Source organism: Vulpes vulpes, chromosome 3 (genome assembly GCF_048418805.1).
Source record: "Vulpes vulpes isolate BD-2025 chromosome 3, VulVul3, whole genome shotgun sequence".
Taxonomy (NCBI): domain Eukaryota; kingdom Metazoa; phylum Chordata; class Mammalia; order Carnivora; family Canidae; genus Vulpes; species Vulpes vulpes.
In genome coordinates this window covers 130,226,736-130,248,819 of record NC_132782.1, presented here as the reverse complement: position 1 = coordinate 130,248,819, position 22,084 = coordinate 130,226,736, and the positions used below count along the sequence as shown (strand labels likewise).

General features: G+C 45.3%; 1 protein-coding gene across 10 annotated transcripts in view; it reads right to left on the bottom strand.

The window, feature by feature from the left end:
• Positions 1-22,084, bottom strand: part of BCAR3 (BCAR3 adaptor protein, NSP family member) — a 242,911-nt gene that overhangs the window by 163,255 nt on the left and 57,572 nt on the right. For 6 of the 10 annotated variants that reach the window (XM_025996523.2, XM_072754579.1, XM_072754581.1 and 3 more), the window contains one exon: positions 9,687-9,828. The exons of the other annotated variants lie outside the window; for them this stretch is intronic. The gene's annotated coding sequence lies outside the window, so the exon portion shown is untranslated. The remainder of the gene's footprint in view (positions 1-9,686; positions 9,829-22,084) is intronic. 10 annotated transcript variants of the gene reach the window in all.

The following is a 22,084-nucleotide window of genomic DNA, read 5'->3' as shown; positions in this document are numbered from 1 at the left end:
GTAGGAAGGGGTGGGAAGAACTAATTAATAGTACAATTATTAAATTAAGAAAAAAAATCCGGGGCACCTTAGGTGGCTTATTCAGTTAAGCCTCTGCCTTCAACCCGGGTCATGATCCCAGAGTTCTGGGATGGAGCCCTATGTGAGGTTCCCTGCTCAGTGAGGAGTCTGCTTTTTCTCTCTCCCTCTGCCCCTCCCCACTTGCACTCTCTTGCTCTTTCTTTCTCAAATAAATAAAATCTTAAAAAATAAAAGGGGGGGGGAAGAAATCAATTCTAAACGAATAGATTGAACATTCAATTTTATGGAATGGGGAATAGTAATGAGGAATTTAACTACAAAACATGCCAGGCATTATATATACATATTTTTAAAGATTTTGTTTGTTTGTTTGTTTGAGAGATTGAGAGTGCAAATGGGAGGAGGGAGAGGGACAAGCAGACTCTGCGCAGAGCATGGAGCCCAATGCAGTACTTGATCCCACGAGATCACGACTGAGCCAAAATCAAGAGTTGGATGCTCAACCAACTGAGCCACCCAGGCGCCCCATACCAGGCATTATATTAAGTTCTCCAAAAAGGTAGGTGCCCTTAGGCAGGTCACGTATGTAGATAGAATATTTGTGATTCCCTAGTATAATATGATAGTGCGAATAAAGAACATAAAGCAATAATTATGGGGGAATGGATGAGGAGACAGTAATTAATGGGGCCTGAGGAAGCCCAGGAAGATCTCAAAGAGACTACAGCTTCTTAACTGGATCTTAAAGGATGAAAGGATTTTTTCCAGATGATAATAGGAGGGAACAAAATCCCAGGAAGAGGAGGCAAAACGAGCAAAGCTATATAAATAAAAAATAATAAGGGTTAACTTTCATTGAGTGCTTCTATGTGCCCAGTGTTCTGCTCTAAGCACTTCACAGAACCGTGGTAAGAATGTTAGTCCACCTTATGGCTGAGAAACTGGAGGCACAGGGAGGCTAAGCAAATTGGCAATCAGGTTCTAGAGCCCTGGTCCCTGCCTCCTTAGCCACACTGGCTCTGAGGTTAACCTGTATAGACCTGCAGGGTCATAACTAAGGTTGCTAGATTGACCAAATAAAAATACAGGATATTGGTTAAATTTGAGTTTCAGATAAATGCCAAATAATGTTTTAGTGTGAGGATTACATGAGATATTTTATCTGGCAACTCTAGCCCTAACCCTGGACCCCCTGGGCTGACCTAGGACAGCTTCTGTATGGCTACAAATAAATGCTCCCACAGCTGACGCTTTCCCCACCAGCATCTTCCATCTGGCTTTCCTGGGCTTGGCCGCCGGTCTGCCCTGGCCTGCCCAGCCCTCTGGTGATGGACCTCACAGGCATGCTGTCAGAGAAACCCTCAGCGGCCATGGAAGGTGCTGGTGCCAGGCAGAGACTCATCTCTGACCTGCGGCCAGGTCTGCTCAGCCTCAGCACATTCCTTCCCAGCTCAGCTCATCCTTGGCACTGAGACCAGCAGCAGAGGGAGGGCTAAGTACAGCTCCATCACCCACCAGCCGAGGGGGCACTGGGTGGGTTCAAGTCTACACAGGTTAACCTTGGAGCCAGTACCAGATAATAGGACCCATAGGAGAATGGGGCAGGGGGTGGAGAGGGATGGGGGAGGTGGGCTTTGGCTCATTGCTCTGAGGGTGACATGGCTCCCTGACCTCCATTCAGGAGACGGGTGGGTCTAGATGTGCCACTGTCTCTAACCTGCAATCCCAACCTTGACCTGCCTGTCAAACACTGGACTTCTTTCTTCCTCATCATACGTGGTAAGCTCCCAGGTCTAGTTCCTGGGTTTCCAGCTCTACAACTGCTGAACTTTCCTTCTTCTGGGAACTGGTTCCTTCTGATCAGCATGGCTATGTGACAGCTGGCACATCCTTAGGTGATGCCCGCTCCAGTTGGGACAGGTGCTTTCAGAGCCACAGAGGAGCCTGTGAGAGGTTGGGGGAAAATTAGGTCTATGATATGCAGCCATCAAAGACAGTTATGTGTTACCAAGCGACACACCTAGATGCGTATCTAGGTACAGGTTTGGTGTCCTGTATATTTTTATACATCCAGTAATGACTAAAATGTTTACACTTGGATCTTTTAATACAGTGTTATGGTCTTCTAAAAATTAAGAAAAAAATGACTAAACATGTATACTGTGTAACCTTCGACTCAGTTAACCTTGCCAATAGAAATTTAGCCTCTTAGGCCCAGGCAGGGCCAGCTTCACGGATGTGATGGTACCAGGCTTGGAGCTCAGGGGGACCCCAGGCTTCGTCTAATGCTCTGCTGTCACCGTTTGATGATTCTCAGTGACTTCTGAACCAGGGGCCCATATTTTCATTTTGCACTGAGCCTCACGTATTATGTACTCCGCCCTGTATGTCCTGAAATGGAGTTTAGCACACGCAGGATGAAAAGAGCTTCTGAAACAACAGCCTTGAGAGCCCTAGACTTGTGAGGTGGCGGCGCAAATTCATAAATAGGAAGGCATTGTCATTTGGGGAGGAAAGTCAAGTCAAATCATATCAGGCAGGTATCCTGGCACCTGGAAGGCAGCTTATTGTTACAGGAAATAGTGACAACAGCTGCCAGGTGTGGCATGTCAGGAAAGTCAGCAAATTCACAGAGATACTGTTTCCCACAGTCATGGGCATAACCAGCACAAAGCCAAGAGTGCGCTACAGGGAGGGGGTCTGGCAATGAGCTACGCCCCAGGCCTATGCTGCGTCCTGGGCCTGTGCTATGCCCCCGGCCTGTGCTACGTCCCCAGCCTGTGCTATGTCCCTGGCCTGTGCTATGTCCCCAGCCTGTGCTATGTCCCCGGCCTGTGCTACATCCCCAGCCTGTGCTACATCCCCAGCCTGTGCTATGTCCCCAGCCTGTGCTATGTCCTCGGCCTGTGCTACACCCCTGGGCCTGTGCTATGCCCCCGGCCTGTGCTACATCCCCAGACTGTGCTATGTCCCCGGCCTGTGCTATGTCCCCAGCCTGTGCTACACACCTGGGCCTGTGCTATGCCCCCGGCCTGTGCTATGCCCCTGGCCTGTGCTATGCCCCTGGGCCTGTGCTATACCTGGGCCTGGGCCATGCCCTGGGCCAGCCATTTCAGTACTGCAGAGCACAGTGTCTACATCCCCAGCCAGAATGTCGCCCTCCCTCCCACCACCGCCCACAGGGCTGGCACTGGCCCCCCCCCCCCCCCACCCAGAGGACTCAGCGGGGGGCCTTGGGTCTGTGAGCAATGTGCCGGGCACCAGGAACCCAGAGGGGGTACCTGGGCTTGTCCTGCTGCTCACTCAGCACTCCTTTCCTTCCTCTGTCTTTCTGCTCAGTCCTCTCCTCTCCCAACACCCCTCCCCATCCCAAGCCGGGTCCCCTTCCAGGCTGGAAAACCCTGATGCATCTGGATTCCCACAGGATCAGTCGCTCAGTGGAGCAGAGGTCAGGGAGGGGATGGCCTTTCCCAGCATTTCTGTTCTAGTCCAGCGGCTGTCTTTGCTATCTTAGGTGATAGGCATTAGGGACCGGCTGCCAAGCCGTGAAGCTGAGTGGGAAATTCAGTAGAGCGGGCTTTTTGTTTATTTCTAATAGGAAGTTAGGAATTACCCGAGAGCAAGGGCTGTGTTTCCAGCTGACAGCCTGTGTTCAGCCTGGGATAAAAGTGCTCCTGCTGACTTCCACATCCTCTGCCACCAGCCTGATTGATAACAGCTGCCTATGATCCTCGGTAGAGCTTGGCTTTCCGCCCGCTCGTGTCCGCTCAAGAGTCCTTGCTTGGCTGACATCAAGTGACCAGTGCTCAAATCTGCCAGATGGCTCCAGACAATCTGCTCATCAGGGTCAGATGTAACTCAAGATGCTAGTACTTGGAGGAAGTTCTCAGACTGTCACTTCGTGGTGGGCTTGGTGACTGAGCCTCTGACCCTGCCAATATCCCAGTGGCATCAGTGGCAGTGGGGCCCAGGCTAAGACAGCAGCTTGCAAGTTGGGAAGGACATGCCGATTAATAATAGCTGATATTATTAATAATGCCTGATGCCTCCATGGAGACGTTGCAGCATGGCACTGAGATCGTCAGTGCGTTCAGGCTGCCCGGGTGTGAAGCCTCACTCTGGCATTTGTTAACTCTATGACCGTGGGGAAGTCACTTAGCCTCTCTGTGTCTCAGCTTCCTCATCAGTAACATGGGGCTAATGAGAGTGCCTTTTATATAAGGTTTCTGTGAGGATTAAACATGTAAATATTCATAAAACACTTGGAACAATGCCTGGTGCATAGGGAGTGTTTACTGTCAACTATTATTATTTTTTTATCCTCACATTGACATTATAAGGAATGCATGTTGAAAGATTAAAAACTAGCTTCAAAGAGGTTAAGTAACTTGTCCAGATGACACACATAGTAAATGACAGAGTCCTGACTTCAATCAGAGCCTGGGTACCAGCCTCCACCCCAGGGTGCCTCAGTGTGGAGAGGTGAATGGAGAGGTGTCCAGCTCTGGCATCTGAAACCAGCATTCCCAACCACAAAGACGTCCTTTTGAGTTTACTCAGGGCACCGGAGAAGGGGAGATGAGTGGGTACAGGGTATCAGAATGAAGATCTCTCTTTAGAACAATCTGCCAACCAGAAGATTATAGGAGTGGAGGAGTTAAGGTGAGGACCCTAGACTGTCCCATTTGCTCTTCCTGCTATAATCCAAGGAGCTCCTAGCTAGTGAAATCCTAGCAAGCAGAGTTGCTCCAAGTAACTGGTCTTTTGTAGTTTTAGGGAGAACGCAGAAGGCTATGGTTTAAAGCAAAAGGCACTCTTGATTGCTGTGGTTGACAAGGTGCTAATGGTTTCTCATAATCTCCAAATCTCCATTAAGTGTTCTTCACACTGGGCTGTGATTAAAACTCCTGCTCCTGGGGGACCGACCGTGGTGTGTCTCTCCATCTGCCAGGTTCCATTTTCTCTAATTGGCTTGGGCACCTGTGTCTGCTTAAATAGAATTTACACCTATTAGAAGCAGTTTTCCATATACACAGATCCCATCCTTGCCATCTACTTTTGGTGACACAAACTCTTCCCCAAACTGAATTAGACTGAGAATGGAATCTGAGAAACTAAAACTCTCTGGTGTTTAAAAACACTGACAAAGCCATCCTAGGTTTCTGCTGAAGTACACTATTTTACAAATTGGAATGGGGAGCTTTTTTGGTAAACCTACTATTTAGAAAATAAACAAACAATGAAACACGCATACAACTATTTCAGAAATGCTACCACACAGAAAAGAAATCCTCTTGCCAGAATGCCACCATATAAAGAAAGCAATTGAAGAAAAGAGTACTTGTTGAAATGCCACTGACATTATATCAAGTGGAACTGGAAAGAAAATTAATATCCTGCTTAACACCATAAACCTTTTTCCAAATCACTTATTTTTAAAAATACAGCCTGTTTTATTAAATAATATTTATTGAACAATAGACTGTCAAGTTTCTTTATATAAAAATAATTTAAAAATTATCTTATCAACTTTTGGTATCAGAAAAAATTGGGGTGCTAAATTGAAAATGGTCTGGAGATGATGGGATTGGGTAACAGAGGACTGGTATTCTTAACATAGGTGCTAGGTTCATCATTTATTGCTAACCCCAAAACTTAGTGTCTTAAAACAATACCAATCACTTATTGTCTCCCACAGTTTCCATGAGTCAAGAATTTCATTCTGGCTCAGAGTTTCTCATGGGATTGTAGTCGGTGTCCACCAGGGCCGCATGATCTGAAGGTTGCCTGTGACTGAAGGAGCTGCTCCCAGGGCGGCTCACTCACTTGGCTGGCAAGTGGGTGTTGGCTGTGCGCAGGGGTTTCAGCTCTTCTCCATGGGCCTCTCCATGGACTGCTTGAGTGTCCTCAGGGCTTGGGGTTGCCTTCCCCCAGAGTGAGTCAAGAGACTGAGGTGAGACCCACAATGCTGTTTGTGACCTCCACCACGCCCTCTACAAGACTCCATGCAGGCAGAGGCTACATGAGTGCTTGAAGACCAGGGGGCAAGAATCACTGGGGACCATCTGGGAGGCTGGCCACCATAGGTAGCTCTAATACTAACCAGTTTCAAAATGCCTTCTGTGATCTTCCAATTTATGCCAAATCTTTTTCTTTCTCTTTCTTTCTTTCTTTCTTTCTTTCTTTCTTTCTTTCTTTCTTTCTTTCTTTCTTTCTTTTCTTTCTTTCTTTCTTTCTTCTTTCTTTCTTTTTCTTTCCTTCCTTCTTTCTTTTCTTTCTTCTTTCTTTTTCTTTCTCTTTCTTTCTTTCTTTCTTTCTTCTTTCTTTCTTTTTCTTTCTTTCTTTCTTTCTTTTTTCTTTTTCTTTCTTTTTTAAGATTTTATTTATTCATTCATGAGAGACACACAAAGAGAGAGGCAGAGACACAGGCAGAGGGAGAAGCAGGCTCCATGCAGGGAGCCCAATGTGGGAGTCGATTTCTCCTCTCCAGGATCACACCCTAGGTTGAAGCCGGCACTAAACCGCTGAGCCACCCAGGCTGCTGCCAAATACTCCTTTCTTATATATTCATAAACCTGAACTGCATTCATCACCTGACTACAGGCTTCTGCTTTGTCACAGATGCATGGAAATTTAGAGCTGAATAGTACTGAATAGCACTGTAGCAATCATCTACCTCAATTCCAAATGCCTCTTGAGATCATGTATTAACAGGATATCTTTATGTGTTCCTCTCTTCTCCAGACTATAAGCTTCTTGAAGACAGGGACCAGGTCTTATTTTCATGCATTCCCAGCACCTAGTACAAAGCCTATAATGTAGAGATGCCCCCTAAAGGTTGGTTGAAGTATTTTACTCACCTTGGTTGAATCACTTCATTCTCTGGAACTATTCCCATTTGTACTGGACTGGGTGACTTTTAAGCCACTTGTCACTTTATCATGTGAAGAGCCTTTTTTCCTAGAGGAACATGGTCATGTGACCTGATAGCTTTTCATCATTGTCTCATTTCCTTTTGATTTGGGATAGAGATAGTCCACTGGCCAGTGAAGTATAGAAGCAGACCAGCTTATAGCAGACCCTCCAAAGACAGTGTTAGAATAAATTGTTATCCTGGGTCCAGTCTTTGAGCCAAGATGAGTTCAAGGACACTTCCCAACTGTGTTGTGAGAAGGGAAAAGAGGGGTGACAACTGAAGACAGAGACTCCCTTAATCTGTGAATGAATCTACCATTACTCCCTTGCTCAAAAGCCCCTTTCGTCCCCTGTCACCAACAGAGCAAAACTCAAATTCCTTGGTTTGCATCCAGGGCACCTTCCCCCTCATGGACTCCTTGCTCCATGCTGGCTGTACCCTGTCTGGAGCTGTTTTCTTTACCCATCATAATCCTTTACCCCATGTGACCTATTCCCAGCAAATTCTAAGTCAGCACCCTCCAAAGACCTCTCACACTGAATATAAGTTGTTTTGAAAGTTGTATTCCAGAGAAACAGTTGAAATTAAAACTATGCCAAGATGCATTTTTAAAAATTATGCTGTGTAATTTTTCTTGAAACATTTCATCTACTGAGGAATGGGCAATAGATTATAAATGAATTAATTGTGCCTTCTTGGGGTTTTTACTTGACATCCAAATCATACTAGAGAGAAAATTGAGCCCATGAGAAAGAGCGACTGGAGGTAACCCTTCTGTACCAGGGGCTAGTACCCCATGCAGAGGTTAAAAGTCCAGTAAACCATCCCAATTACTCCATAAATCTCACATATCACTGTTTCTACTGCTCTGGAGCAAACAGATTCTGCTTTGAGAGCTTCATAAAAATTCACTCCTATTTAGCCAATCAGCCCCTTTTACTGTTAAAAGATGGGCCATAAAGGGAAGTGCTAATACTACTTTTCCTTGAGGCACCTGTCTGATGCAGTTCCAAGCAGGTGGTGTTTTCCCGAGTTGACTCCTTTGTTTGGAAAACGTTTGGAGACTTTGCTGAGAGCAGTCAATCACCCAGGAAGTACGGACAAGCCCATTCTTACCATTCTTCCTAAGTACACTGACCTCATTATTTGCCCATAAATGTGAATTGATATTTATTTAATGTGTCTGTTTGTAGAGAGATTGTCAATTGGTCTGTGTGCCTGTCATCTCTCTGTCTACATTATTATTGTCTGCTTCTTAAAAAGGAGGGATAAGGGTTAATGGTACAATATCACATAACAGGCTGCTGGGGAAGGGCGCTGGGATACAGAGTGGGAAGTGGAAGAAAGTACAGGGAAAACCCATGGATCTAACCTAGGCAGGCCCGATTAACCGGATCCCAACAGGCGGCAGGCTGGATGCACCAGAACCTGCACGGCCCAGAAGCTTTCACGTCCATGATGTTGCTTCAGCCATGCGATGGCCCTGTTAAGTAGGCAGCATCATCCCCACTTTCCAGAGTACAAGAACCCAGGCTTAGAGCGGGAGGAGGGTCTTCGTCACATCACAACTTGGTGGCGATATCATTTATTCCGAATGGAGCTTGACTGCAGGGCCTGCTCTAGGTACAGTCTGACGTTGGTGGAGTTGTGTGGTTAGTTCTGGCCTCCTTGTCAGGACACGTACCAACAGGGGTAAGTACCGTACTGCTCGCTGACCTCCAGGGTAGATGTATGGAAAAGAACTCTGCTTCTCCAGCAGTGGCACTCTACACGAGCAACTGGTAAGTAGAGGAGACAACATGGGACTCTCCCTTGGCTCTCCCCCATCACATCACACAGGCCACCCCCCTGCTGGGTACCTACAGAGGCTGAGCCTTCTGCACCTTAGGGACCAGGATTTGAAAAGAGCCCCCCTGGATAAATCGAGAAGCACACTGGGGCTTCCCTCCAAGCTCTCTTGGGCACCTCCCTTGCAACCTTCCTTCTCCCCATGCCGCTATATTGTTGATTATAAAAAGGAGGCCAAAGGAACACCTGGGTGGCTCAGTGGTTAAGCATCTGCCTTTGGCTCAGGGTGTGATCCTGGAGTCCCAGGATTGAATCCCACATCAGGCTCCCTGCATGGAGCCTGCTTCTCCCTCTGCCTATGTCTGCCTCTCTCTTTCTCTCTCATAAATAAATAAAATCTTAAAAAATAAAAATAAAAATAAATAAATAAAGGAGGCCAAGGCTGAGGCAAGTGCCCACCCTCCCGTTCCTACAGAAACCCCTATCCTACCTTCCCTGGCTCGCCTCTCCCAGACCTCCCTCACTGACATAATTTATTGCTTTCATTAAACAGGACACTCAGCCAAATGCAGTGAGTTTCATGTCTTCTCTGCGAGGAAACCCCCTGAGGAAGCAAATTGACAGGTGTCTGAAAGAAGAAAGAAACTATGAATGAAAGCAATTCGCCCAAACTGTACAGTCTGTCTTTCCCTTCCAAGGTTTCTCTAACTTGACTGAGCTGGACCAAGACCCGAAGGCATTTCTTTTTAACTTAATTATCTCCAGGGAACCATAGCTGGAAGTCAGGCACACACATGTCTACCCCACACAGCGGGTACACTTGTTGGATGGCTGGGGGCCTCAGGGGGTCAGAGGTCTCATGGGTGACAGCAACTCTTCTCTCTACAAACAGACCCTCTGTGACAGCCAATGATAAAAGGTCTCCCAAGTGGAGCCCACCGCGGGGGCAGAAACACATCACCTGCTGGTTCAATCAGGAGACTGGACGTGGGGCGGAGGACGGATGCTGCTGGCCTGGCCATGCCACCTGGGGTTGGCAGCTGGATTCAGTCTCTGCCTGCCTCCAAGGGGATTTAGGCACTTTGATGACAGATTATTTCACCCTGTGGCAAAAGAACAGAGCCTTTGTCAACAGCGTCAGTGCGGGGAGCCGGGTGGCCTACTGCTCAATTGCTTCCAGAACTGCTTCGTCATAGGCTTTTCTGGTTATTCACAAATTGCTAAAAACATTGTCTACTTGGGCTGAAGTCTTTTATATGAAATAAAGATGCGTGATAAAGATGCATTTGTCTCCCACCCACCATCTTCTCTGCCCCCGTCCTAGCACAGTCAAATAAACACTCCACAGTCTGTTACTCCTTGATAGAAAAAGGGTCTTGGGTTCTGGTCTCTAGCAGAAGTTTATAACTATGTGTGTAGTGGGGGCGAGGGGGCATCTCTTCTTGCCTTCCTCACTTGTTTGTTGGTTTCCCACCTAAAAAAATGAGGCCATTCACCAATTTTATGCCTGGGCATATTTCTGAGGGCATGTGATCATATAAGTGAAAGTATCTAGAACCCCTCCAAAGGTAGAAGCTTTTATTCACTCTTCTATAATAACTGGGTGAACCTAGAGGTTGATGGGAGGTATTTGGGGTGACGGAGGCTACAATCCTAATGATAATTCAACAAAGTTCTGATGCTCTCCTCGGGTTCTATGGATTAGCTCTCAGATCTGAAAGCGTGTGGGGTAGGACGTTGACAGCATCCGACTTGCTGAGTCTCCCAGGGCAGTCACAGAAGGCTCAGCCACCACCCCAAAGGAGCCTACGCGGGGTGTCATTCCTGGCTCAGAGCTGGAAGGGGAGGCTCCTGGCTGAGATGTTACCAGTTCAGGCTCCGTCCCAGTCTCCCCCTCCCAACATACAGACCTCCTCACACTTTTTCAAGATGCCTTTTGCAGTGAACATGTACAAACACTAGATGTAAAGTTTGAGACTTTCCATGTTCTTAATCCCTGAAGAAGGAGAACTTCATGGGTAGTTGAGAATCCTAAAAGAACACTAATACCTTTTGCTGAACACAGCAACTTTCTCAGAGCAACAGAAAGGGAGAGGCCATTACTAAACTGGTTCTCCCCACAACCCGCGGGCACCCTTGGGGAACACAGGGCTGGCCTAGCACGTACACCTACAAATATACTTGAGGCGCTCCACGCTCAAAAACCCAAATCCACACCCTCCCGCTCTGTGCTACTCCTTAGTTTCGACTTTTCTTTTTCTTTGTTCTTCCCCTCCCCGCCAAACTTCTCCAAAGGGCAGTCTGCACAGTCTTCACTAACATGACACACATTCCCACTTGCCCTTGAAAGTGCCCTCCCCTAGGCCACTGGCTGCCTCTCAATTGTCCAACCCAATGGCTGTTCAGTCCAGCTCACGGCCATCTCTTCTTGGGGCTTCTGCAACACCGCACCCTCTTACTTTTCTCCATCTCCATTAGCATCTGATTCTCCTTTCTTGGTTTCCTTCACTGACCCTTTTTACCTCTTCTTCCTTAAATAATGGCTTCCCCCAGGGTTCTGGTCTTAGACTTCTTTCTCATCCTTTTAGTAGACACTAGTCTTTCTTTATGACTCAGCAGCCCCTCTGAACAGACTTCTGTCCGAGAATGCATCATCTTAACAGTGTAGTGGGAAGCAAAGATGGCATAGGCACTCTGTTTCCCAGCTTCCCTTGAAGCTGCTGTGCAAGCCTGCAACCTGGGCCCCGGCCAACAGATGTACCTGGAACCCACCTTTGAGAGGGAAGCCAGGCTCAGAAAGGCATGCACCGGTGAGGCCCATGCTGGTGAGGATAGACACTGCCATGCCCAGTTCTAGAAGTTGTGCCCAGTGTCCCGTAGTACAAGCTGTGGTCCCCTTGCCCAGTGTTGAATGGTCAGTGTGTGTGGGGGCACCCTCTGCTTTCCACAAAGACCCTTCTCTTGAGTAACAGCATTACATCATCACATGTGCAGGCCTTGCTGTCATCGTCACTGTGTCTTGACTGAACCTCCAAAATGCCCCTAGATTTTTTTCTCCTGATGTGTCCCAAAACCACCACATGAGCATAGGATCTCATTAGCTCTCACCTGCACCATGGAAACAGCCTCCAGATGAGTTTCCCTGCCTCTCATTTCATCCCTTCCAATTGAATTTGCACTGCTGCTGGATTGGTCTTTCCCAAATATAAACCTGACTCTGTTGTTCCCATGTTTAAAACCTTCTAGTAGCTTCCCACTGCTTTCAGGATAAAATCCAAACCCTTTCATATGACATTCAGGTTCCATGACCCACTGCCGCCCCACGGACCCCTTGTTCCAGCCATGCCCAGCTGCTGTGTCTCTTGCACCTGCCACACTGATTTATACCTCGAGGCCTCTGCTCACTGTGATCCTGGAAGCTCCTGTCTGCTCCAGCCTCTAGCCCACCCATCACCCAGTGATGACTCGTCAAATGCCTGTGTACCTGACTGAGAGCCAAGCCTGGTAGTTCACTGTAAGGTCCTCACCTAAAGAGAATGCAAATGCCTGCTTCTCTGAGTCCTTTGTCCAGTGTCCCTGGAACAAAAGGAATTTGAGAACCTTCTTTTCTGCCTCCCTTCCTAACTTATTCATTTTCTCAGCACATTATTTATTGAATGACCACTCAATGTTAAGTACTAAGCTAGGTGCCAGGGTGAAGCAGTAGAGCAACCTCACAGAACACACAGCCGACTGAACTCCCACCGTCTCAGCTAGCTTGCTTGCCCAGGCTTCAGCACCATCTCCTGAATTCCCTTCCTGTTCCCCTCCCCACTCTCAAATGGCCAGCTCTCATCTCTGTCTTTCTTCTCGCTCACAGAGGGTGACATCCTAACTCCCGCATCCTTTCTTCCACTTGGCTTGATCTTCTTCATCTCTAACTCCTGTCATCCACCCATCCCTGAGAACTGCCTCTAACTAGAGCCCTTGGCTCTGGGCCCAATTCCATTCCTTGGACCAAATGTCTTGTCTATTAATGCCACTACAGGCTGAATTGGAGTTGGCCATACTCAATGACCTTGTGGCTTTAATTTTTGACTCTTCTGTATCAGTAAGTAGCCCCTTTGATCACCACCACTCTCAACCTTCCATCCATACTCTACTGCTGTTCACTTCTGTCCTCATTGGTCACTGCAAGTCTTGCTATTTGTAATTCCCCCTCCTTCATGGCTTCCATGTCTGGCAAATTGTACTCTTCTTTCAGACTGTGTAAAGGTCATCTCCTCTGAGAAGTCCCCAACTCACCCCTACTTTTCCTGCACATTGTTTTTGGGGTATGCTCATATCTCTATGAGCACAAACCCCATCCTACTGTAGTTCTGACTTTCCCACTCAATTGCAAACTCCATAAGGCTGCGCCTATTTCTTAAAGCATTACTGTACCCCTGTGCCTGGCCCAGCATGTGACACAGAGTAGAATAGAATATAAATATAAATGTAGTAAATATAAGGAGAAAATCCAAATCCCACACTGAATTCATATCTCTAAATTAGATCTCCTTTCCCACACTCCTATTTCTATTTATGGCACATAAATATTTATCCAAAGAGTGGGGAGAGCAAACAACACTGCTAGCCTTCTTGGTCCTAGAGTCTAAACCTGACCCACCTTCATTTCTCCTTTTCCCTCCACTCCATAGCAAATATTTAATAACTGGCTCCCTGGGAGAAAAGCTTTGTTTTGTTGTGTTTGCCATTCTCCATGATAAATACTCCTACCCTCACTGACTTCAAGCGACCAATATGAGGGCTAAATGTGGAGCTAGGAGAAAGATGTGCACACTGACTTGTGTGAGGCAATACTAGGAACCAGCTCCAGCACACCACAGCCTTCCCTCTTCACACTGAATCAGTTCCAAGTCCAGCTAACCCTCCCTTATTCTCTGATATCCAACTCTTCTTCATCACTTTGTGCCTTCTTCCCATACTACACCTTTTCCCCAGGGGAATCTGTCTTCCCAGAGTATACTTTTTCATTGCATTAGCTTTCCTGTGGCTGCTATAATTAACTGCCACAGACTTGGTGGCTTAAAACAACACAAATTTCTCATGTTCTGGAGGCCAGAAGTCAGAAATTGGTTTCAGTGGGCTGAAATCAAGGTGTTGGGAGGGCCATGCTCTTTCTGGAGGCTCCAAGGGAGAATCTGTTCCTTGTCTCTTCCAGCTTCTGGTGATTGCCAGCATTCCTTGACTTGTGGCTGCACCACTTCAATCACTGTAGCCCTGTGGTCAAACCATCTTCTCCTCTTCTGTCTGTGTCAAAAAATCCCCCTGCATTTAGGGCCCTCTCAGATAATCCAGGATAATGTCCCCATTTCATGAACCCTAATCACATCTACAAAGACCCTTTTCCCTACAAGGCAACATAACAGGTTCCAAATATCTTTGGGAGCCATTATTCAACATATTGCACTGATTATTTTTAAGATGGCTGGGTCTTAAAAGTATGCAGTGGGAAAAAGACAGTCTCTTCAACAAATGATGTTGGTAAAACTGAACAGCAACACACAGGAGAATGAAACTGGACCACTCTCTTACACCATTCACAAAAATAAGCTCAAAAAAAAAAAAAAAACAAAAAAAACAAAAAAAAAAATAAGCTCAAAATGGATAAGAGACCTAAATGTGAGACCTAAAATCATAAAAATACTTGAAGAGAACACAGGTAGTAATATCTGTCATTAATCATAGCAATATCCTTCTAGATATGTCTCCTGAGGCAAGAGAAACAAAAGCAAAAATAAGCTATTGGAAATACATCAAAATTAAAACTTCTGCACAGCAAAGGAAATGACCAACAAAACTAAAAGACAACCTACTGAATGTGAAATGATATTGCAAATGACATATACTATATAGGGTTAGTATCCAAAATATATAAAGAACTTATACAACTTCACACCAAAAACAATCCCAAATAACCCAATTTAAAAATGGGCAGAAGGCATGAACAGACATTTCTCCAAAGAAGACATCCAGATGGCCAACAGATACATGAAAAGATGTTCAACATCACTCATCCTTGAGGGAAATGCAAATCAAAACCACAATGAGCTATTACCTCACACCTGTCAGAATGGCTAACATCAACACAAGAAACAACAGCTGTTGGAGAGAACGTGGAGAAAAAGGAACACTTGTGCACTGTTGGTGAGAATGCAAACTAGTGCAGGCACTCTGGAAAACAGTATGGAGGTTCCTCAACAAATTAAAAATAGAAACACCATAATATTCTGTATTTACCCAAAGAATATAAAAACACTAATTGGAAGGGAGAGATGAACCCCTATGTTTATGGTAGCATTATTTACAATAACCAAATTATGGAATCAACCCGTGTGTCAGCAACAGCTGAATGCATACAGAAGATGTGGTGTATATATACAAATGGAATATTACTTAGCCATAAAAAGAATGAGATCTTGACATTTGCAACAACATGGATGGATCTAGAGGGTGTACAGCTAAGTGAAATAAATCAAAGGCAAATATCATATGATTTCACTCATATGTTGAATTTAAGAAACAAATGAACAAAGGGGAAAAAAAAAGAGAGAGACAAACCGTAAAAGCAGACTTGTAACTATAGAGAACTAATAGTTACCAGAGGGGAGGTGGGGGGTAGAGATGGGGGAAACACAGGTTGGCGATTAAGAGTACATTTAACCTAATGAGCACTGAGTAATACGTGGAACTGTTAAATCACTGTATTGTATACTTGGAACTCATAAACACTGTATATTAACTACACTGGAATTAAAATTAAAATAAAAAAGTCGGGGATGCCTGAGTGGCTCAGTCAGTTGAATGTCTGCCTTAGTCTTGCGTCATGATCTCAGGGTCCTGGGATGGAAGCCTGAGTAGGCTTCTGCTCACTGGGGAGTCTGCTTCTCTGTCTCCCTCTGTCCCTCACTCTACCTCAAATAAATAAGTAAAATGTTAAAAGAAAAGATCATTAAACAAATGCACAGGCCTCTACCTGTCAGTGTTGCCCATAGAGCTGACTGAGCTTTGGCTCTCCCCACTGTGCCTGCCACAGTTTCCCGTGCTTTCTTCCGCTCGCCTGGCCTTTTCCAGCCTGTTTAGTGTTCACCTCTGATTACCTCTCAGCCATTCATAATCTTAATTTCCTGATGACAGTCTTTTGACTCACAGTAAATAGCAAGTTAACTTTCCAAAGAAAAACAAACATGGAGTTATTTTAAAGTTAGATAACCCATTGAATATTAGCTTGTGAGTGTGCTGTGTTTACACTGCTGTGTGTGTGTGTGTGTGTGTGTGTGTGTGTGTGTGTGTGTGGCCTGACCATGTCCTTCATCAGAATAGTTCTCTAGGATGTGGAGAAGATAAAGACATGGCCCAATCAATACCAAGAAAAAGTTGATTAATGGCAATAATGTCAGGAACATATCTCTTTGGAGACTAGATATAATGATCTCATAGGATGCTCATTCATAAATGTTCATGTGTCTAGAAGCACATTCCTACCCCTAAATGTGAAATTTTGAATTCTGAGAAGAACCTAAAGTAGCCTAAGGTAACATCGTATAACTACTATTGGCATGTTTGGTGCTGTTAAAGCTTTGATGATCATGTGCAAATTGTTTTTCCATAGTCGAAATCATTTCTTTATACTATGATCTCCCATGATGACTGAATTCAACTGAATATTGTTAAAACTTTTTCATATCACTTCTGGGCTTCAGTGGCTCTGTACAATTTTTATCCTAGAGATCCAGACCTCTTATAATCAGCTCACCTCCAGCTGTTCAGGCTTCCTCTACTTCTTTATTCTCCCATGAGAACCATCTACTATATAGTCAGGCTGGTCTACTGCCTTCCACCTGCTGCATGCCTATCCTTTGGCTCTGGGGTAGCTTCATGAGTTCCTCCAGTGCCCACTCTTCTCAGACTGCCCATTTCTTGCCCCTCCTTCAAGGACCACTCAGGCCCCCTCTTGGAAAATCTTCCCTAAAAAGCTGCCACATTAGGGATCAGTGTTACGTAGAAAAAGAATATCTGATTTGAAGTTAGAGTGTCTGGGTTCATGTCTGTGAGATGCCTGAGATCAAAGTCACTTATCTTTCTGGGGCCTCAGTTTCCTCATTTATAAAACAGGAGCTGTGATCCTGGCTCAGGCTAACTCCAAGATTGTTGTCAGAAACAAAATAATGAATACGAAAGTGTTTTAAAAGTTTCATAAGTGCAGGGCATTAATGTTATTTCTTCCTTCACTAATTCTCTTCTTGTCCTTATTGTCTATGCTACATATTTAATAGTACTTGATATACAGATCTATGTATCCTTCAGTGGCATCATATACCTGGAACTATATTCTTGCTTAACATAATGTTGTACAGGAAAATGGCTTACCTACTATGGCCGTGTGGGTCTCAGCCCTCCTGCTAGATTGGGACATACAGGGGTAGGAATGGCATGAATGGTATCATATGCTTCTTCTGTTCCCCATGATACCCAGACACAATGCCAGACACAATGATGGTTCTGAATAACCACTTAACTAGGTGCTCACGTAGCCTCACTACCCTATTTTGCCAGCTTAAGTTAACGTCTTAAAAAGTTTGAATCATCATCAAGTTGAGAATTACAAGATGATCTGCGTTAGCTATAGGGCATGGTATACATCTCAAAGATATGTTACTGTGTCCTTCAACAGAAAATTGGTGGAGATGATGGTGGTAATTTTGTGCTCATCTCTCACTACGGCTTCCAAAGTCACTGAAGAAGAACAGGCTAAAATCAGATTCTTTAACAGTGACTAGGAAACTATGTGATACAGGTTGGCCACACTTTATGAAAATCCAATTTCTAGAAACCCAAATTTATAAAACTGAAATTTTTATTTCATTTTCACAGGAGTCTTTTACTAGGAAATTCTTCATCCTTATAAAACTCGAGAGTCAATTAAAACAGACAATGCAAAAATGTTTAATTTTCACTCACCAAGTCAGAACCATAACTATTGAGTAAAGTAAATTGCACCTGCACATGTGGAATAATTTTACACTCATAAAAATCTTCATTCTTGGTATTTACTTGCTCAGTGAGTCATTTGCTTAAAGGTGATCTTGGTTTTTGCTTCTCCTGCTTTGGTTGAAATGTTTCAGCTTAAAGATATGTAATAAATGGGAGTTTGCTTATCTTAAGATGAGGCAGCAGAATTGGTCTCAACTGAAAGAATCTGTACTCCAATTGAACAAAGATTGTTCTTTCAACTCTCCTTTGATGCTTGGCACTGAAACAAGGAATCTAAAATTAGCTGCTTTCAGAATCCAGGTGTGGGCTAAGTGGAAGCAATTCAGTTCACCCCAGGAAGTCACAAAAATTGTTGGAATAGCACATAGAGGTCTGGTCGAACTGCTTCCTTCCCGAAAGCCAACTTTTCAGGACTGCCTTCCTCTGCAGGGAACAGAAAACCACCATATAGTAGAGCTGAAAGGGACCAGAGGGAGCATCTCATATAATACCTTTCGTTCCACAGCTCATGGGAATAAGTGACTGGCCTCTATGAGCCTATACTCATATCTGCAAAATGGGGTCATAGTGCTTGCTAGCCCACTTCTCAAAGGTACTGGAAGGATTAAGTGGGTGGGTTTTGTTTTTTTATTTTTTAAAGATTTATTTATTTATTTTTAGAGAGAGAGAGTGTGTGCAAGTGCAGGGAGGGGCAGAGGAAGAGAATCTTCAAGCAGACTCCCCTCTGAGCATGAAGTCTGACATGAGCCTCAGTCCCATGACCCAGGAGATAATGACCTGAGCCAAAACCAAGTGTCAGATGTTTAACTGACTGAGCCACCTAAGTACCCCTAAGTGAGATGGTGTTTGGTACTTTTAAGGCATGCTTTATTTTTTTTTCTACAGTCATTTTGGTGGTTTTAAATTATGTCTACACATTCTTTAACACTCCTCCCACCCACAAATCCCCCCTTCTGAATATAGGCAGGCAACCTAGAGACTTGTTTGTAACCAACAGAATGTAGTCTGTTCTGAGGCCAGGTCAGAAAAGGCAACTCAGCTTCCACTTGGTTCTTCTGGGACACTCGCCCTGGGAGAAGCTGGGTACCATATTACAAGTCCAGCTACCCTGAGACCACCATACTGGAGGGAAGCCACATACTGGCAGTTCTAATCTTCAAGTCCCTTCTAGGTCAGACACCAGGCATATGAGGGAGTGATCCTTCAGAGGATTCTAGCCTTTAGCCATTGAGACACCCCAGATTTTAAGCTTTCCCAGTTGTCATCCCAGACATCATGGAATAGGGATAAGCCATCCTTGTTGTGCCCTTTCTGAATTCTTGACCCAGAGAATCCATGAGCATAATAAAATGGTTGTTTTTGTTTTGCAACTAAGTCTGTGCTGTTTACACAGTAGCGATAAAATGAACAGCCATACCAAGTAAGGATGATCACAGCAACCACAGGAACACCACCAAACATCATACAGGCTCTGTGCCAGCTACAATGGCAAGCATGGTTTCCCTTACTTCATCCTGACCAGAACTCAGTGAGGAAGTCATGATTTTTCCATCTCATGACAAAGAAACTCATGATCGGAGGGGCTAATGGTCTGGTCACAGATATATAGGTCTGGCCTGACTGCAAAGCCCACCTCTGAGCTATAGCTGAGTCCTTCCCATATGGTGGGTGACAGCCAGACTGTCAAGGCAAACCTTTGGACCTCCACTACAAGGGCAATCTCCTCCGTTTCATTCCTCCAATTCCTCTCTTTTCCCACTTGCCACTTACAATCCTCTTCTTTCAAGAGATGGGATAAAATTTCTTCAGTTTCCTGACTTGGCCAACATTCAAACTGGTCTGTTATCACAAGGGAGGTTTCTAGCATTCTGCTGGCAGCCATTAGGTCTGTCCCTAATGCCGAAACAGCCACATAGCATTATCTCAGATGCTCTGCTCTGCCTCACAGGCCAAGCCCATCAGATTTAGTTTTTTCTGAGCTGCTGAGAGAAAACAATTTACAGAGCAACGTGTTCACACATACTAATCTCAAAAACATGCTGTGTGATCCATTTGCTCCTGGCCCCCAGAGCCATTAACACACTTGTGACAAATTATCTAGAGGGTTCTTCACACATTGGTGCCAGCTCTGCTAGGCTGTCAGCCTCCAGACTGCTCCTACACAAGGGTGTGTGGCTCAGGCTGCTGCCGTGGCAGGCCTTCCCCATCGGAAAGGGAAAATCCATGCCAGCTTTGGCCCCGATACCCACGGATTCCTTGAATCTGCAGATCCACCCAAAGGCCCCAGGTAAAAACATTTCTTTGAATATCTTTAGGAACGGCACCCAGAACGCACCTCTTTGCCGTGCATTTAAAGGTCTACTTTGGCTTTTCGTGTTTATTCTCTGAATGGTACCACCTACACACCCAATTGGTCCAGCCCTCCTCAAGCACAAACCTTGGGCACCTCTTGCTGGCAAGAGACCGCCCTCTTCAAAGGCAGGCATGAAAGAAGGTAGGCACTAATTTTTCTACTTAAAAGGTCAGTCCCACCTGACCTGAGTGTGAAGGGAGTGGGCTCATTTGTCCTAGCAGTGAAATTCCCGATAGGGTCCATGCCTCATGCTCTACCACGTGACTGCCGTGCTCCTAAAAAGGCTGTGACCAACCAGCTAGCACCTCTGAATGTGGAATGGCCCCAGAGCTCATGTGTGGAGGGCCAGGAGGTTTCTCCTCCGCAGGCTCCAGCCCACAATTTAAGTCAGCATTGAGCTTCTACAGTGTGTTGGGCATTGGAAAGTCTAAGTAAGATTTATACGACAAATTCCTGCCCCTGGTCACAGGTGAAGACATCGGTTCTCAGTCTCTAGGTAGACCAACAGCCATCAATCAGTTGGGAAATGTGTCACATTTATCGTCGATAAGAAGTACCGAAGATTTAAATGAAGAGTGGCCTTGTGGTTATATGAGCAATATGGTTGCTTTCACTTGTCCTGACAAGAAAAAAGCACTAGAAAGGGAGAATGTGGTAGATGTCACACTTGTGACTGTCATCTGTTTTATGTCTCAAGGGGAGAGGCTGAGAAGTGCCCTGAGACCCATGAGGGCAGAGTGTGGGCCTGTTACACACACAGTCACTCTCTGCAGAATTAATGAAGGAGCCTCTTCTACCCTTTCTCATAGAGAAGAGACTGCTACCCGTAAATCCAGAAGCTGACCAAGCAGAAGGGGTGGCTGCCTTTAGACCCCAGCAAGATTTTGTTCATTTGTGGTTTAGGGAAAGAGGAGTGTACCAGTTATAGCTGTGGCAATTTGCTCATTATTATGATCGTCACCTCTCTATTGATATCTCACAGGTGACCCATGATCAACCATGTGGCAAACTGTGCTAAGTTCATCTCTTCAGTAATAATAATACTATTTATTTCTATAGTGCTTTACAGAACATTTTCTGTAACATGTTCTGTAAAACTTATAGAACATTTTCACATTCTTTGGTTCTGGTGGGTTCGACTTGAAGATGTTCTGAAGTACGTCTTATCCCCATCTACACGTCAAGAAATAATTTTGGAGATGTTTTGCTCCAAGTGCATGGCAGGTGAGTGACAGCTGAGATTTGAATCTAGATCTCCTGCTTCCAAGCTGTGTCTCATGTATTTACCCAGGTTGTGCTGCACCCAGCCCTGTGTGGGTGAAGAACAAAGGTGCAGCTACATCTTTGGTGAAACATCTAAAGCGAAAGCCAGCTGGTTGCATATCGATGGATGGATGCTTCATCAGCCCATGGAGGCCTGTTTTTCCGTAGCGGTGACACCTCAGCCTCTCTCTACTTGGCCTGTCTTCTTGGCTTTATCTTATGAAGCAGTCCTCCTGCAGAATGTCCTCTGCTTTAGGTACACACCTCCCCTAAACACACCCACATACTCAACGACTATTTCAGACTTGGCAGAGGGGAGGAGGGAGTACTTCCACTTAAAGCTTTAATAAGCAGTTCAGACTGCAGGTCTGAGTCCCCAAGAGCCTACAAATCTTACTTCCTGCTATTGGAAGACCAGATATCTAACAGCTGACATGGTCACGTACTACCAGGGGTAGAGGGGGAGGCTTGGGCTCTTCTGAATGTGGACTTAAGGTTACTTTACTATGACTTAAGTCACAGGAGATTTTGCAGAGAAGGAATAAAAAATGCTCCCATGGCTTTGCCCCTTCCTCTCAACACACACGTGCATGCACACACACACACACACACACACACGCATGGATGCATGCACATACACATTCCTACCCTCCATCAGGCATTGGCTCTGTGACCAAGATATTCCACCCAGGGAGTCACCTTTGGCA